Raw genomic sequence first — 15,429 nt, 5'->3', positions numbered from 1 at the left:
GTTCTAATGGTGTCAAGTTCCTCGCCTCAGCAGCCTTGTTAGGCTTACGCGGTTGCTTTGATTGCACACACACCTAGCACTTAGAATCTCTGACTAAGTTAAATTTCAGGATTAAATTCCGATTTGCAAGCTGCATACGACAGCCAAAATTAATGTGACAAAGTCGTGAATGCCATATATTTGACTCATCCAAAACAATAACATTGTTCACTACTTTATTACACACATCATCAAGCAAAGATAGGCGGAACAAGCCTCCGCAATCATAATATTTTCCAACAAATATTTCATGTCTCGACACAACACATTTATTGGACTCAAGCATAATTTTAAAGCCATCGCGACACATCTGAGAAGCGCTAACAAGATTCTTCTTGATGGAGGGGATATGCTGCACGTTCTTTAATAGCACTGTCTTTCCCGAAGTAAACTTCAGAATGACCGTACCAGCACCAAGAGCATGCGCATGCGAACCGTTTCCCATCAGCAAGGCTCCACTTCTATCGGCCTAATAGGAAATAAACAAAGAAACATCAGCACACACATGAATATTAGCTTTGTACGTCCACCACTCACGTGAAAGATAAACTAAAAGAACAAAGGGTAAAGAATTACCATACCCAGATGTTCCTCCTCCAATCTCGCTAATGACCACATTTGCTTATTTCTTTTCTTGCTTGTATTTGCGATCTGGGCACGCACTTGCCCAATGCTCATCACTCCCACAAACAAAGCATCCTCCATCTTTCTTGTTATTTTTCTTCTTAAACTGTACAGTCTGCTTAGGCTTTGCATTGTTGTTCTCTTGCATGTTCTTCTTCTTTTTATTACGAGATGCAAATGAGTTTTTTTTCTGCACCATATTGGCAGCGGAAGACTCAACTCATTTTCCACGGTTGTCTTTTGCTCTCGCCCTCTCCTTAACATCAAGAGATCCAATAAGCTCAGCCATGGTAAACTCTTGTCTCTTGTGTTTTAGAGAAGTAGCAAAATCCCTCCAAGAAGGTGGCAGCTTAGCGATGATACCACCAGCCACAAACTTGTCAGACAACAGACATGGGAAATGATCTAGTTCCTTCGCTAGCGTCTGTATCTCATGAGCCTGTTCGACTACAGAACGGTTTTCAACCATTTTGTAGTCGTCCAGCTGCTCCATAAGATACAGCTCACTGCCAGCATCAGAAACCCCAAACTTTACCTCAAGAGCATCCCATAATTCTTTGCCTGATGTGCAAGATATGTAGTTTTTCTCATACTTGGGATGAAGTGCACTGATCACGGCGCCTTGAAATAGGTTATCGACAGCCAAGAACTTTCGCTCCTCCTCAGAAGTAAACTGCTCAGGCTTCCCCTGTGCGGCGTGATAGCAGTTCATCGCAGTCAACCATAATACCATCTTTGCACGCCATATCATAAAATTCTTGCCATCAAAATTATTCGGCTTCAAAGCGGCAACAAAACCACTGACAGAAAATTGCCTAACATTAGGTTTTTGAATTGTTAGGAATTTAGACATTTTCATTATCAGTTTAATCCAGAAATATAACATTAGCAGGTTTGTGACAGCATATATATGCATGTGTATATTTCTTATGAACGCTACAACATGCATAGATGACATACTTATTGCTACAGCAAGAATACAAAATACAGTAATAATAGAGATTAGACTGTACCCAGCGGAGGGTCCCATGCCGAGGGCATTAGAGGCTCCATTCGCACTAGTCGATATAGTGCGTTGCTCGAAGTCGCGGACCACAGTCGATGTAGGAAGATGTTCGCAGTGTAGTCCCACGAACAGATCACCAGGAAGAAGAAGAAAACACCTCGACGTTCCAGAGAGAGGACTGATCCAAGATCGATCTCCAGGAAGAAGATGTACGAGCAGTCGCTGATCGCTCTTCAAAAACCTAATCACCGCTCACCCTGTGCAGGATTCTCAGGCGAACAAGGGTTCTAGAGGCACCTGCTCTCCCGCTCCTCCATGCGCGTAGAGGTACGGGACGGGAAAATCAGAAAGCTGTTGAACTGTGTTTCTCTCGGGAGTGGTTACAGAATAATCTCTCTCGTCTGGACTGACTGACGGAAGACAGGATATATGGCTGCTGACGGAAAGAGAAGACGAAGGCAGCGTAGAATCCCAGGAGACGGTAACTGATGCAATCAGTTGCCTCCACCATCAAAGAGCGAAACTCCCGTGATAATGTGGATTTAAGTGGCAAAAGATTGCCCACGCCCGCCTGCTCGCCGCCTGCCTCGCCCACGGCTTTATCCTTTTTTCAGCTTCTCAGTTTAGATAAATAATTTCCAACCATATAAGTTGAGTCAGCGTTCAGTCAAAATCCCGTATGATATTAAACCATGCAACACTTAATGTTACGTACCATATAGTTTTATTTGATTCATTAAATATTATATGGGTCAAGCCCATATTATATCAACAACTGAAGTCTAAAGCCAGAACCAGAAGACAGGGAGGTCTCTCTTCGGTGCGATCGCATACGCTACTGATGAAGTCCAGTCACGGAAGAGAAGTTCAACGAACCTGCTCCATGCCCAGAACTTGGGCGGTGTTTAGTTGGCCACCGAATCGACGCCGCCGAATTCGGGGCGCTACCGTAGCTACTGTAGCGTTTTGTTTTTATTTGATAATAATTGTCTAATTGTTAACTAATTAGGCTCAAAACGCTCGTCTCATAAAGTACAAGCAAACTGTGCAATTAGTTTTTTATTTCGTCAACATTTAGTACTCCATGCATGTACCGCAAGTTTGATATAACAGGAAATCTTCTTTTTTCAGAGTGCCAAATTCAGGAATTAGGGGAACTAAACATGCCTTGCATTGCATCGGCGTGAGAAGCAGCTTGCCAAATGCCAACGAATTTCCGAGGGAATCCGCGAACTTTTGAGGGAAAGTCAGCTGCGCTGGGAAACGACGAAACGTATGGGAAGAAGGATCAGACTTGTGATGTGAGAGAAGAGAACTGGTAGCAGCAATGGCGGCCAGTTTAGATGATAAAATTTTTGGCAAAACGATACGGTAGTGTTTTTGTTGTTATTTGATAATTAGTGTCTAATCATAGTCTAATTAGGCTTAAAAGATTCGTCTCGTAGATTTCGTCTAAACTGTGTAATTAGTTTTATTTTTTATTTATATTTAATGTTTTATGCATGCGTCCAAAGATTCAATGTGACAGAGAATCTTAAAAAATTTAGTATTTTGGGGTGCAACTAAACAGGACTCGGATGTTCTGAATTCATGAGCGAAGGCTGCAGGTAGTGTTAGGGCGCCTCCAACGGTTGTTGAAGTCGCAGGCTTAAGTTAATCTATCCAATCCAACGTGGCAGAGAGAGAGCACGAAAAAACATCTCGCTAGCGATGAACAAGGGGGTCAGTTGGACTGGTATTAAAATACTAAAACTGTTTTACTAGGAGAAAAAAAACTATATAGATTAGCAGATAAGTTTAGGTCTTGTTTAGATTGAAGTTAAAAATCAGTATTTAGCACCGTAGCATTTTCGTTTGTATTTGACAATTATTGTCCAATCATGACCTAACTAAGCTCAAAAGATTTATCTCATAATTTACAATCAAACTATGTAATTAATTATTTTTTTATCTACATTTAATACTCCATATATATGTCTAAAGATTTAATGTGATGAAAAGAAAGCGAAAAAACTTACCATCTAAACGAGCCTTAAGCGAAGAGGCGACGAAACGCTAGTCTCGCTCAACTTCCAAGAATTAATGTCTCTCTGTCGGTTCCGCGTTTTCAGGACATGCACAGCGAACAGCCTTACGTTTCTTTTTTATTTTATTATCTAGCCTCCACGTATGCTAACGTTTTGGATCCACCGCTGCGGACGTCAATTTCCAGTCGACAATAATGTTTTTCTCTCACACCAAACTAACTAGTAATAAATAATCCATAATAACCAACTAGTAATAAATAATTAAGATATGATCTTTCGAACAGACTGCTTAGCAGTCAGTTGTCACTTGTCAGTCAACGAACCACACTCTCCTTCTCGAAATAGTAGATGTGACAGTGGATCATCGATTCAGACGTTCCTAGACTAAAGTTTACTCACTGTACTATTAAATACATAAAACATTTAATATAGACTAAAAAAAATAAATAATAGTATAATTTATGACTAATTTACTAGACAAAATTTTAAACCTAATTAGTATATAATTTGACAATATAATGCTACGTTAACACATACGCTAATGATGAATTAATTAGGTTTAATAAATTTATCTCTTAGATTACTGACAGATTCTGTAATTTATTTTTTATTAGTATCCGAACACTTCATGCGATATACCCATATAACACCCGATGTAATACTCTAAAACTTTACACCCATCGATTATTTTTTGGCCCAACAGAAAATTATTATTAGAGCAAGTATAATAAGAGGTTGCAAGCAGGCTAAATGCTAAGGTAGAGGAAAGAGGAGAAGTAGGTTGTAAGGGTAGTCCCAACGAAAGAAACTAGTAGTTTTTATAACATAGGATATCGCATCAAAAAAGTATTGCTTTCCAACCCATGGTTTCTATGAGTAATAATTATTTTCTCTTTCTCTCTTCCAACTCTATCTTCTTCCTCCAATAGAAGTGTGACACGAGCTCCCTAGAAACTAGTGGTTTCTCCCCAATGGCGATTTTATGGTTTCTTGGTGCATTGGGTCAAGAGTAGACCTGATTTCTTCATGAAGAAACCATTTCTATGATTTTTGCTCTCTTTCTTTATTAATTACGTTGCCATGTCAGCATTTTATTTACGTGGCAAGTCATTTAATGAGAATAGAAACCATCATCAATGCACCATTGAGACTGCCCTAAGGGCAGTCCCAATGCTAGAAACTACATATAGTTTCTATACCTATTAATTACCATAGACACTACATATAGAAATCATGGTCCCAATGCATAGTTTCTACAGAACAATTTTTTATCCAATCACATACATTCTCTCTCCATTCTCTACCAATCACATCCCTTAATGTCTTGGTTCTCGTGTAGACATGGTTTCTAACTTAGACCTGGTTTCTATGATTTTTGCTCTCTCTCTTCAATAACTACCTTGCCACATCAGCAAAACGCTTAGGTGGCAGTATAATTAATGTCCATAGAAACTATAGTGGTTTCTGCATTGGGAGTGCCCTAAGCTTACACCGGCTTGGACACAAGAACCAAAAAACTTTATGAGAGACAAGTAGGCTATATATTAATAATGAAGATAAAACTATTATATAAGTGGGCTGAAAAGTAGACCGCAAAAATTTATACATCCAGTCTTGCTCTTACAGAGTTCTAGGCTAGAAAACGCGTTTGACTTTGCAACCGTTGCGTTATTATTAGGTCGTTGGCTGGAGAGGTGTTAACTGTTAACGAGTTAATGATGATGATCACTCCCGCCACCTTTTGCATATGCACAGGGAATCGAAAAAGTGATCTTCCATGGCGCCGTTTTAAGGCCGGTCTCAGTTTGAGTTTGATGGTCCCATTTCTAATACACTTTGGTATTCGAAATTGTGTAAATAAGTTTGATCCATGAAACTTATTTTTTTCTATGAAACTATTTTTCATCTCTCTCTTTATTTAAATTATATTACATCAGTTTATTTAATGCTCATGAAACTCACATTGAGACTGACCCAAGTTTTAAGAGCAAGTCCAATAATAGAGCCATTAGTTTAGCTATTAGCGAAGTTACAAGAGTCAAACTATATAATAATGGTCTATTATTTGTCTATAGAAGACTTTTTAATCTATAGTTTTATGCATATCTCACCTTCTTTTTTTCTAATCCTCATCACATTCACTTAATGTATGAACATAACACTGCATATGTGTTGGTACATAAAGTGACCAACAAGTAAATATTTGTAGTTTTATCGTACGTTGTGATCGGAGATGGCCTAGCACTCAATGACACAGGGTTTATACTGGTTCAGGCAACGTACCCTACGTCCAGTTTGAATTGGTCAGTGACTTTATTCCTGAACCCAGGTGCTCGAAGTTTGCAGTGAGGTTACAAACGAGAAGGAGAAAGATGGGGTGCACGAGAGGTCCGATCGGCTCCGGTCGAAAGGGCCGAGAGCGACAGGAGCTCCTCTATGAGCTAAGTGTTCAAGCATGTGCTTGAGGTCCAAACCTGGTGGTTTCTATGGTTGTGAGCTAGTGAACTTGGTTGATCTAATGAATCTGGAATGACTTGTATAAACTTGAATCCACTTAGTCTCTTGGGAGAGAGTGTATCCCCTTTTATAGATGAAGGGGATGGCCTTACAAGTGAGAGGGAGAGAGTTCGTATGCTTCTAAGTCTTGTTGCCCACGCCGACGGGTACATAAGGATGATAGGCGCCCACAACACTATTGGATGTCGGTTCTATGTGGAAGGTTACGTCGTCTTGTTTCGGGTATGGCAGATGTCGGCACCTGCATATACTGTTGATGCTCAGAGGCATGTGAGGAGTCTCACCATGTTCACTTGGTAAGGGTAATCCCGACGCCCGCAACACTGTCGATGCCCAGAGGCATGTGGGGGCCTTACCGTATAGGAGTTAACGGTGTCCACAATACTATAGAGGAAAATGTCGACGCCTACAATACTGTTTGTGTCAGGGCGGTTATAGAGTACTGTTCCTGTAGGTGATAGGGTACGGTCCCTGGTATTATGGTTTGACTTGAGCGTCTTGCCTTGCTTTCTCCGTTCGTTCCCTGGTCCCTTCTGGGTGGGCGTCCCCAGTCGGTTGGTCTTAGTTGGCTCTAGTTGCGCCAGTCAGAGAAGAGCAGTGAGCAGGGTCTTTGCATACCCCGGTCGGAGACATGGGGTCAGAGTCGGAGGTAGTGCTTTGCTAGGCCTTTCGGTCGGAGAGACCGTCCGGAGGAGCTGGAGACCGAAGTGAGCGCTCCGGTCGAAGAGGTGGGCCGAAGTCGACAAGCGAGCATTGTTCCTCCTCGGCCTGACCTTCCGGTCGGTGACTGGACCGCCCTCCTGGCCTGTTGTTTTAGATACTTGGGCCGGCCCATGAGTTGCGCGCTGTCTGCTTGGGCCGAGCCTTTGCGGGGAAGCCGGTCCACGAGGGACCCCGGGTTTATGAACCCGACAACATGCATCCTTGCCTAGCTTGTTGCTTGCATGAGACACTACTACACAAAAACTTTTACAAATACGTTTCCAAAACAGCCTCCAAGGCGGTTGGGCCGGTTGCCCGCCTCGGTTATTCATGGTAGGGCAACCGGCCCAGCAACCACCTCGGTTAATGCTTAATCGAGACGAACAAAATAACAGAACCACCATGGTTATTAACCGAGGTAGGCATCCAAGCACAATTGTCTCGGTAAATCATTAACCAAGACGGGCATTCTAACTCAATTGCCTCGGTAAATCATGCCCAACCTGCTAGCCCACATCAGTCCACTATAATCAACAATATATAAATGAAATCAGAAACCCTAACACTCTGCTCTCCCTCTCCTCTCTTTCCCGCAGCGGCGCGCTCGGAATCGTGACCACTCGCGATCTCCGTCTTCTGAGCGCGACGCTATGCGCTCTCCCCCTCCCTCCATCTCCCGAGAGCGGCGCCCCTCTCCCATCCATCTCCCTCTCCCCCATAGCCAGTAGGCAAGGCTCGGTGCCCCTTCCTCCTCCTCACATCTCCCTCTCCCCATAGGATGGCACGGTGGTGGCAAGCTGTGGCGCAGCATGGCGGGGTGGATCCCCGGTGGACAGGCGACCAGATCTTGGATCCGCCTCCCTCTCTCTGTGCGTGGGGCAGTGACGGCAGGCCCGTCCCTCGGCAGCGCGTGGAACATCCAAAGGTGGCACGACTAAAAGCTCTAGTTTGATTTTGGTTAATTGATGAAACCTTAAGTGCTAACCTAGTTTATCAAGATGATTATGAGATAGGTAGCACTACTCCAAGTGATGAAGCAATGGAGAAGATCATGACAATGGTGATGGCATGGTGATGGTCAAATGCTTAAATTTGGAAAAGAAGAAAGAGCAAAACAAAAGGCTCAAGGCAAAGGTATAAAATGTAGGAGCCATTTTGTTTTAGTGATCAAGACACTTAGTGAGTGTGATCACATTTAGGATAGATAGCCATACTATTAAGAGGAGTGAAACTCGTATCGAAATACGGTTATCAAAGTGCCACTAGATGCTCTAACTTATTGCATATGCATTTAGGATCTAGTGGAGTGCTAACACCCTTGAAAACATTTGTGAAAATATGCTAACACATATGCATAAGGTGATACACTTGGTGGTTAGCACATTTGAGCAAGGGTGAAGAAGACAGAGGAGATGCCAGCGTCGATCAAGTGACCGGACGCTGGATCTAAATGCACCAGACGCTGACTGCCTACGTTCGGTCACGCTGACTTGGCGGTACAGTAGCTAGGGTATACCACCGGACGCTGGGCTGTGTCCGGTCAAGGTGGACCAGACGCGTCCGGTCGAGGAAAAACGGATTTGGACCCTTACTGTACTCGACCGAACGCTGAGGCTCCAGCGTCCGGTCAATTTAGCCAGAGCGTCCGGTCATCACTTAGCCGTTGTGATCTGACGGTTCAGTTTTAACTTAGAGTGACACGTGGCATAAATAAGTGGAATGGACGCTGAGTCTAGGGTCCGGTCTGTATGACCGGAGCGTTCGGTCAGAGCGTGTTTTGCCCAGTGAAGGGGTATAACGGTTCTATTCTATGGGGGCTTCTATTTAAGCCCCATAGCCGGTTGTAGCTCTAACTTTTGCACATTTTTCATTGACATAGCAACCTTGTGAGCTTAGCCAAAGCCCTCCCACTCATCTCCATCATTGATCCATCATCATTGTGAGATTGGGAGAGAATCTAAGTGCATTGTGTCGGTGTTTTGGAACCGGGGGTCCCTCAACCAACGAGTGAATTTGTGCTGCGTGCCCCTAATCCCGGATGGTGATGCAAAGAGACACAAGGTTTATACTGGTTCAGGCGATCAAGGCCCTACGTCCAGTCTGAGAGATCGATCTTGTATTCCTTGCACCTGAGTGCTCGCAGTAGGGGTTACAAGCTAGGTGAGAGAGGGAGCTAGCCCCAGGTCTCGGCGAGGGTGGTGCGAACTGCTTGGGACGTTGCTCCCAAGCAGCGTGGAAGTGTGTGGTTCTATCGGTGTGTTCGTCTTCTCCTTTTCCGTTCTCGGAAATGGCCCCGGCTACCCCTTTTATAGCCACAAGGAGGAAGCCAGAAGTACATGAGAAAGGCTACTATTTGCTAACGTATTCCGCTCCCTGGAGCAGCGTGGCGTCGTGGGAGTTCCCGTCGATGTCTAGTCGGTATGGTCTTCAAGGCTGGCGACATGCTGCGCTCCTGTACTTTTTGTTGACCTGGTGAAGTGCCGAGGTCTGGTGGCTGCTGTAGTGGGCTGCGCCGAGACCTGTCGTGCTGAGGCCGAGACCCACTATGCTGAGGCCCGCTGTGCCGAGGCCTTTAGCAGGTGGCAATGTGAGGTCTGGGCGGCCATCGTCGATAGTTGATTTAGGCGGAACAGTGAGGAACGTGCGTCTACAAGATACGGTACCCTGTATTGTCAGTAAGGGATGGTAAAAAGGCGATTTGACCGTTGTCCTGCTGTTCCTGCTGCGGCGTACTGCCGATCGTGGCTTACGTAGTGGGGGCAGCTAGGCGCATTAATTGGATGCGATAGCCTGCCAGAGTGACTTTTGAGGCGGGGGCGGCGAGGTCGCGGGACGAGCCCAGCCTCGGGCGAGGCGGAGCATGGCCAGTTCGCCCGAGGCCCTACCGGGAGCCTCGGGCGAGGCGGATCTTGGTTAGTTCGTCCGAGGCCTGTCGGGGGTCTCGAGCGGGGCGGAGCGGTCGGTTCGCTGGTCCCGAGGTCACAGGAACCCGGTTCCGATTCCCCACGTCGTATTCGTCCTTGGCGCAGGAGTTATTGGCCCTAGGTACTGATTTCGAGGCCACAGTAGCCCAGATGTGGCTCCCTACGCTGTATTGTCCTTGGTGCAGGAGTTGGCAGCATAGTGAGGCATGGGTGTCACGGTGGTTAGTACAGTGGCGGGTAACCCCTGCCCAGTCCTGCCTCCTGTCCCATCGGCCATCCTGCTGTACCGTGCCGGGCGTGCGGCTGTCAGGGGCAGCAGTTGGCTGAATTGATGTGACACGACGTTTTGCCAGAGGGACGGGAGGAGGGAGAGGTAGCGGAGTGCTGCCGAGCCCGCCTTGCGCGAGACAGAGGGTCGGTGGCCCGGCCGAGGCCTTTGGCGGGGAATCGGCCGAGGCTCGCGGCGATGGGGCCTCGGGCGAGTTGGAGAATCGGCCGAGGCCAGCAGCGTTTAGCTGGTTTCGATCTTTACGAAGTCTAAGCAGTCGTTTTTTGGATCTTGCTTAGGGTACCCCTTCTCACGGTATCCGACAGTAGCCCCCGAGCCTTGGGGGGAGTGGAGGCACTCCCCCTGAGGTTCTGATGAGAATTGGCTCTTGATAGTTTCTGTTGGGATGGTTTTTCGTTTTCGAGGTTTCGGTGGGTGCGCGCGAGCGCACCCGCCGGGTGTAGCCCCCGAGGCCCTGGAGGAGTGATTTCACTTCTTTAGGGGCTTTTTTCTCTTTCGAGTGAGACGTTTTGATTGTGTTTGCCGGGCCCGTGGGTGCGAGTTCGGGCCGCATCAACGACAACGAGGGGGGAGAGCCACCCCCGATCTTTAATCGCGCTAGCCAGAATGTCGCAGCTGCTGCAATGCTGGTCCGAGCAATGCCCGAACCCTCCTCCACCGAGGGGCGACGGGTCCGCGGAGAGCTCCGCGACCTCCTCGAGACCGCAGCAGTGCAGCAGGCCAAAAGTTCCGCCTCCCGCCGGCGTGGAGGCACTTCGGAGCAACCCACGGCGCGTCCTCGCCAAGGTCAGGATGCCTCGTTTCGTCCCGAGCCCGCTCACGCGCCGACGGTCAACAGGGCCCTCTCGGTGCGCGACCGACCTGGACACCAACGCGAGGTACAAGGCGACCACGAGGTAGTTGGCAGGCGACGGCGCCACGACAACGGAGCCGCCCGGGGCTACCACCCACACCGAGGCGGTCGCTACGACAGCGGTGAGGATCGCAGTCCTTCCCCTGAGCCGCCAGGACCTCGGGTCTTCAGCAGGGCCATTCGCGTTGCTCCTTCACATGTCTCAGAAAGAAGGGCATCAAGCTCAACCCCGAGAAGTGCGTCTTCGGGGTTCCCCGAGGCATGCTCTTGGGATTCATAGTCTCGGAACGTGGAATCGAGGCCAACCCGGAGAAGGTCTCGGCCGTGACCAACATGGGCCCGATCCGAGACCTCAAAGGGGTGCAGAGGGTCATGGGATGTCTCGCGGCCCTAAGCCGCTTCATCTCGCGCCTCGGCGAAAAAGGCCTGCCCCTGTACCGCCTCTTGAGAAAGTCCGAGCGCTTTTCTTGGACCACCGAGGCCGAGGAAGCCCTCGCCAGGCTCAAAGCACTGCTCACCAACCCCCCCATCCTGGTTCCGCCCACCGAGGGCGAGCACCTCTTACTCTACGTCACCGCGACAACCCAAGTGGTCAGCGCGGCCGTAGTAGTCGAGAGGCAGGAGAAGGGACATGCTCTACCCGTACAACGACCTGTCTACTTCATCAGCGAGGTGCTCTCCGAGACCAAGACGCGCTACCCCCACATCCAGAAGTTGGTTTACACCATAGTCTTGGCTCGACGCAAGCTGCGTCACTACTTTGAGTCCCACCCGGTGACTGTGGTGTCGTCTTTTCCTCTGGGAGAGATAATCCAAAACCGGGAGGCCTCGGGTAGAATAGCCAAGTGGGCTGTTGAACTCATGGGGGAAACCTTGTCTTTCGCGCCTCGGAAAGCGATCAAATCATAGGTCCTGGCCGACATTGTAGCCGAGTGGACCGACACACAGCTGCCACCCGTTCAGATCCAGTCAGAATGCTGGACCATGTACTTCGACGGGTCTCTGATGAAGACCGGGGCCGGCGCGGGCCTGCTCTTGGTCTCGCCCCTCGGAATACAAATGCGTTACATGATCCGACTTCACTTCGCCGCCTCCAACAATGTCGCCGAATACGAGGCCCTCGTCAACGGCCTGCAAATCGCCATCGAACTTGGAGTACGACGTCTCGACGTACGTGGTGATTCGCAACTCATCGTCGATCAGGTAATGAAAGAGTCAAGCTGCCATGACCCCAAAATGCAGGCGTACTGCGCGATGGTACGTCGTCTGGAGAACAAGTTCGACGGTCTCGAACTCAACCACGTTGCACGAAAGTTCAATGAGGCCGCGGACGAACTGGCAAAGATGGCGTCGGCACGAACCCCGGCCCCTCCCAACGTCTTCGCCAGAGACCTCCACAAGCCATCCGTCGACCACGCCTCGGTGACGGAAGAGGACCCATCGGCCGAGCCCACCGCAGGGCTCGAGGCCCCCTCTGCCGCCGAGACCCCGCTAGCCGAGCCCGAGGCGATGGCGATTGACGCAGAGCCTCCCAAGGCCGACCAAGGAACGGACTGGCGAGTCCCTCTCCTTGATCGCCTCGTCCGAGGAGATCTCCCTGCTGACAGAACCGAAGCCCGGCGGCTTGCACGGCGCGCCAAGACTTACGTCCTCTGCGACGGCGAGTTATATAGGCGCAGCCCATCTGGTATTCTCCAACGATGCATCACCACCGAGGCTGGCCAATCCTTACTTCGGGACTTACACGCGGGAGTCTGCGGGCACCACGCGGCGCCTCGGACGCTCGTGGGTAACGCCTTCCGCCAAGGTTTCTATTGGCCAACAGCGGTGGCCGACGCCACAAAGCTAGTACGCACCTGCGAGGGATGCCAGTACTATGCTCGACAGACGCACCTCCCGGCCCAAACCCTCCAAACCATCCCCATCACATGGCCATTCGCTGTGTGGGGATTGGACATGGTTGGGCCTCTGTAGAAGGCACCCGGGGGCTATACCCATCTGCTGGTAGCTATCGACAAATTCTCCAAATGGATCGAGGCTCGTCCGATCGCTCAGATCAAATCCGAGCAAGCGGTGCTGTTCTTTACGGATATCATCCACAGGGCACCCAAGGACGAATGGCCAAGTAGAGCGTGCCAATGGCATGATCCTACAAGGCCTTAAGCCAAGAATATTCAACCAGTTGAAGAAGTTTGGCAAGAAATGGCTTGCCGAACTCCCGTCAGTCATCTGGAGTCTAAGAAATACCCCGAGCCGAGCCACGGGATTCACACCGTTCTTCCTGGTCTATGGAGCCGAGGCTATCCTCCCCACTGACTTAGAATACGGCTCCCCAAGGCTACAGGCGTATAACGAACAAAGCAACCGCACTGCCCGCGAAGACGCCCTTGACCAACTGGAGGAAGCCCGAGACGTCGCGCTGCTACACTCAGCCAGGTACCAGCAAGCCCTACGACGCTACCAAGCCCGGCGCGTCCAAAACCGGGACCTGAAGGTGGGCGACCTGGTGCTGAGACTGAGGCAGAGCAACAAGGGCCGCCACAAGCTGACCCCACCCTGGGAAGGGCCGTATATCGTCGCTCAAGTGCTGAAGCCCGGGACTTACAAGTTAGCCAACAAGAAGGGCGAAATCTTCACCAACGCTTGGAACATAGAACAGCTACGTCGTTTCTACCCTTAAATTTCCAAACGTTGTTTACATTGTTTCTCGAAATACAATAAAGAAGCGTTCTTTAGTTGTTATAATCTTTCGAGGAACCCCCTTATAGACAAATCGATTGTATAGAACCTAAGGACCGAAAGATCGTCTCAAAGGCGAAAAGGCCGGCCGAGCCGTGAGAACGGCCTATGCCTCTGGGCTACGGCAGCTCCCTCACCACCGTTTCGCCCAAAGGACAGCTTAGGCTCCGAGGAAGTTCTTTGCAGAAAGGTTGTCTATCGATAGGGGCTCGACGTCACTATAACGCAATAAGGGAGACTCGGCTCTGCCTCTGCAAAGCCGAGCCTCCCTCGGGGGCTAAAAAGGGGGAACCCCCCTAAGTCCCGGACACCATTTCTCAACCGTTTTCCAAAAATTTCCACGCCAAACTCTCTCGCACTCCGACGGGACCTTCGCAAGAAACCCAGAGACCAAAAGCTTGTCTGGAGGCCAAAGGGCCGGCCGAGTCGTGAGAACGGCCTACGCCTCTGGGCTACGGCAGCTCCCTCACCACCCTTCGCCGAAGGACGGCTTAGGTTCCAAGGGATTTCTTCGCAATCGAGACAGAGGGCACGGACTTAGAAATAGAATGGAAAACGGTTAAGAAACACACATACGCAGAAACTTTAAGGGCCTCGACGGCCACAAAAAACGTCACGATTCGGCAACTAACCCAATCCGGTTACATGGCCCCTTTTGGCCCAGGTCAAAGCTCAAGGATCGGCGGCTGGCGCGGGAGGGACCACCTCTTCTTCGAACAGCTTGGCCAACGCAGTGCCAGGCGCCTCGGCTGCCTCCAACAGCCTCACGACCTCTGCATCAGCCTCCTCGTCATCTTCTGGCAACACATAGCCGTCGCTGACAGCCTCGAGGTTGATGGCATAATGCGAGGAGACGACGGCCAGGGCGCGCTTGACACCCGTGTGCAACGCCCCTCGGAGTCTCTCGCGGACGTGGGCGCTCAACGCAATCAGGCGGCTCCCAAGGGAGCTAGCTGATTGGACCTCCTCGACGTGCAGGGTCTCGCAGGCGGTCCGGACAGCGCTGCGCAGCGCCTCGTGCTCCCGGACCTCGACATCCAGCGCCGCTTGCGCAGCGACGGAGGCCTCAGCCGCCTGGGAAGCCTCTTTCTCCAGATCTACGTCGCGACGAGGGGTCAGGAGCCAAACGCGAACCAGAACAAATGGACAAGGAACACGGTTCGAGCGGAACTTACCCTCGGCCTTGTTCTTCCAGGCTAAGACCTCGACCCGAGAGGCCTCGGCCGCCTTGGTAGCCTCTGCCAGGGCGACTTTTGTCGCCTGATGCTCGCTCTGCTCCGCACCCAGCTGCCCGGCTGTGGCCTTCGCAGAGGCCGTCGCTTCTTGGGCTCGAAGCCTGAAGGAGTCTCGCTCCTCCTCCAGTTCCTTGATCTTGGCCACCAGAGGGGCGGACTGCTCCTTAGCCGTGGCCAACTCGGCCTGAATGTCAGCACAACGAAGGCGGAGGTCCACCACTTCCGCACTCCGCGCCGACAATAGTCCCTGGGCATCAGCAAGCAGGCCCTTTTGGCACCGGAGCTGGTCCCAGATATCCCTCTCATTTTGCAGGAACACCGATTTCCCAAGGGATCGGGTCTCGAGCTCCTAGGGAGGCAAAACAAAAAACACACGTCAAACACTGCGAGGGGGCTCGGAGAGAAAACAACGCGGCGCGAGAGAGGAAAGTACTTACCCGCGTGACACCGGGCAAGTCCTGACCCATAATAGTC

The 15,429-nt window shown here is 50.0% G+C and overlaps 1 pseudogene; it reads right to left on the bottom strand.

The window, feature by feature from the left end:
- Window positions 1-500: 500 nt before the first annotated feature.
- Window positions 501-1,132, bottom strand: LOC136526364 (uncharacterized; annotated as a pseudogene).
- Window positions 1,133-15,429: the final 14,297 nt, after the last annotated feature.

The sequence above is a fragment of the Miscanthus floridulus genome, chromosome 19 (assembly GCF_019320115.1).
Source record: "Miscanthus floridulus cultivar M001 chromosome 19, ASM1932011v1, whole genome shotgun sequence".
Classification (NCBI taxonomy): Eukaryota; Viridiplantae; Streptophyta; class Magnoliopsida; order Poales; family Poaceae; genus Miscanthus; species Miscanthus floridulus.
Note: the sequence above shows the minus strand (reverse complement) of the source record. Positions and strands in the feature narration are given on the sequence as shown.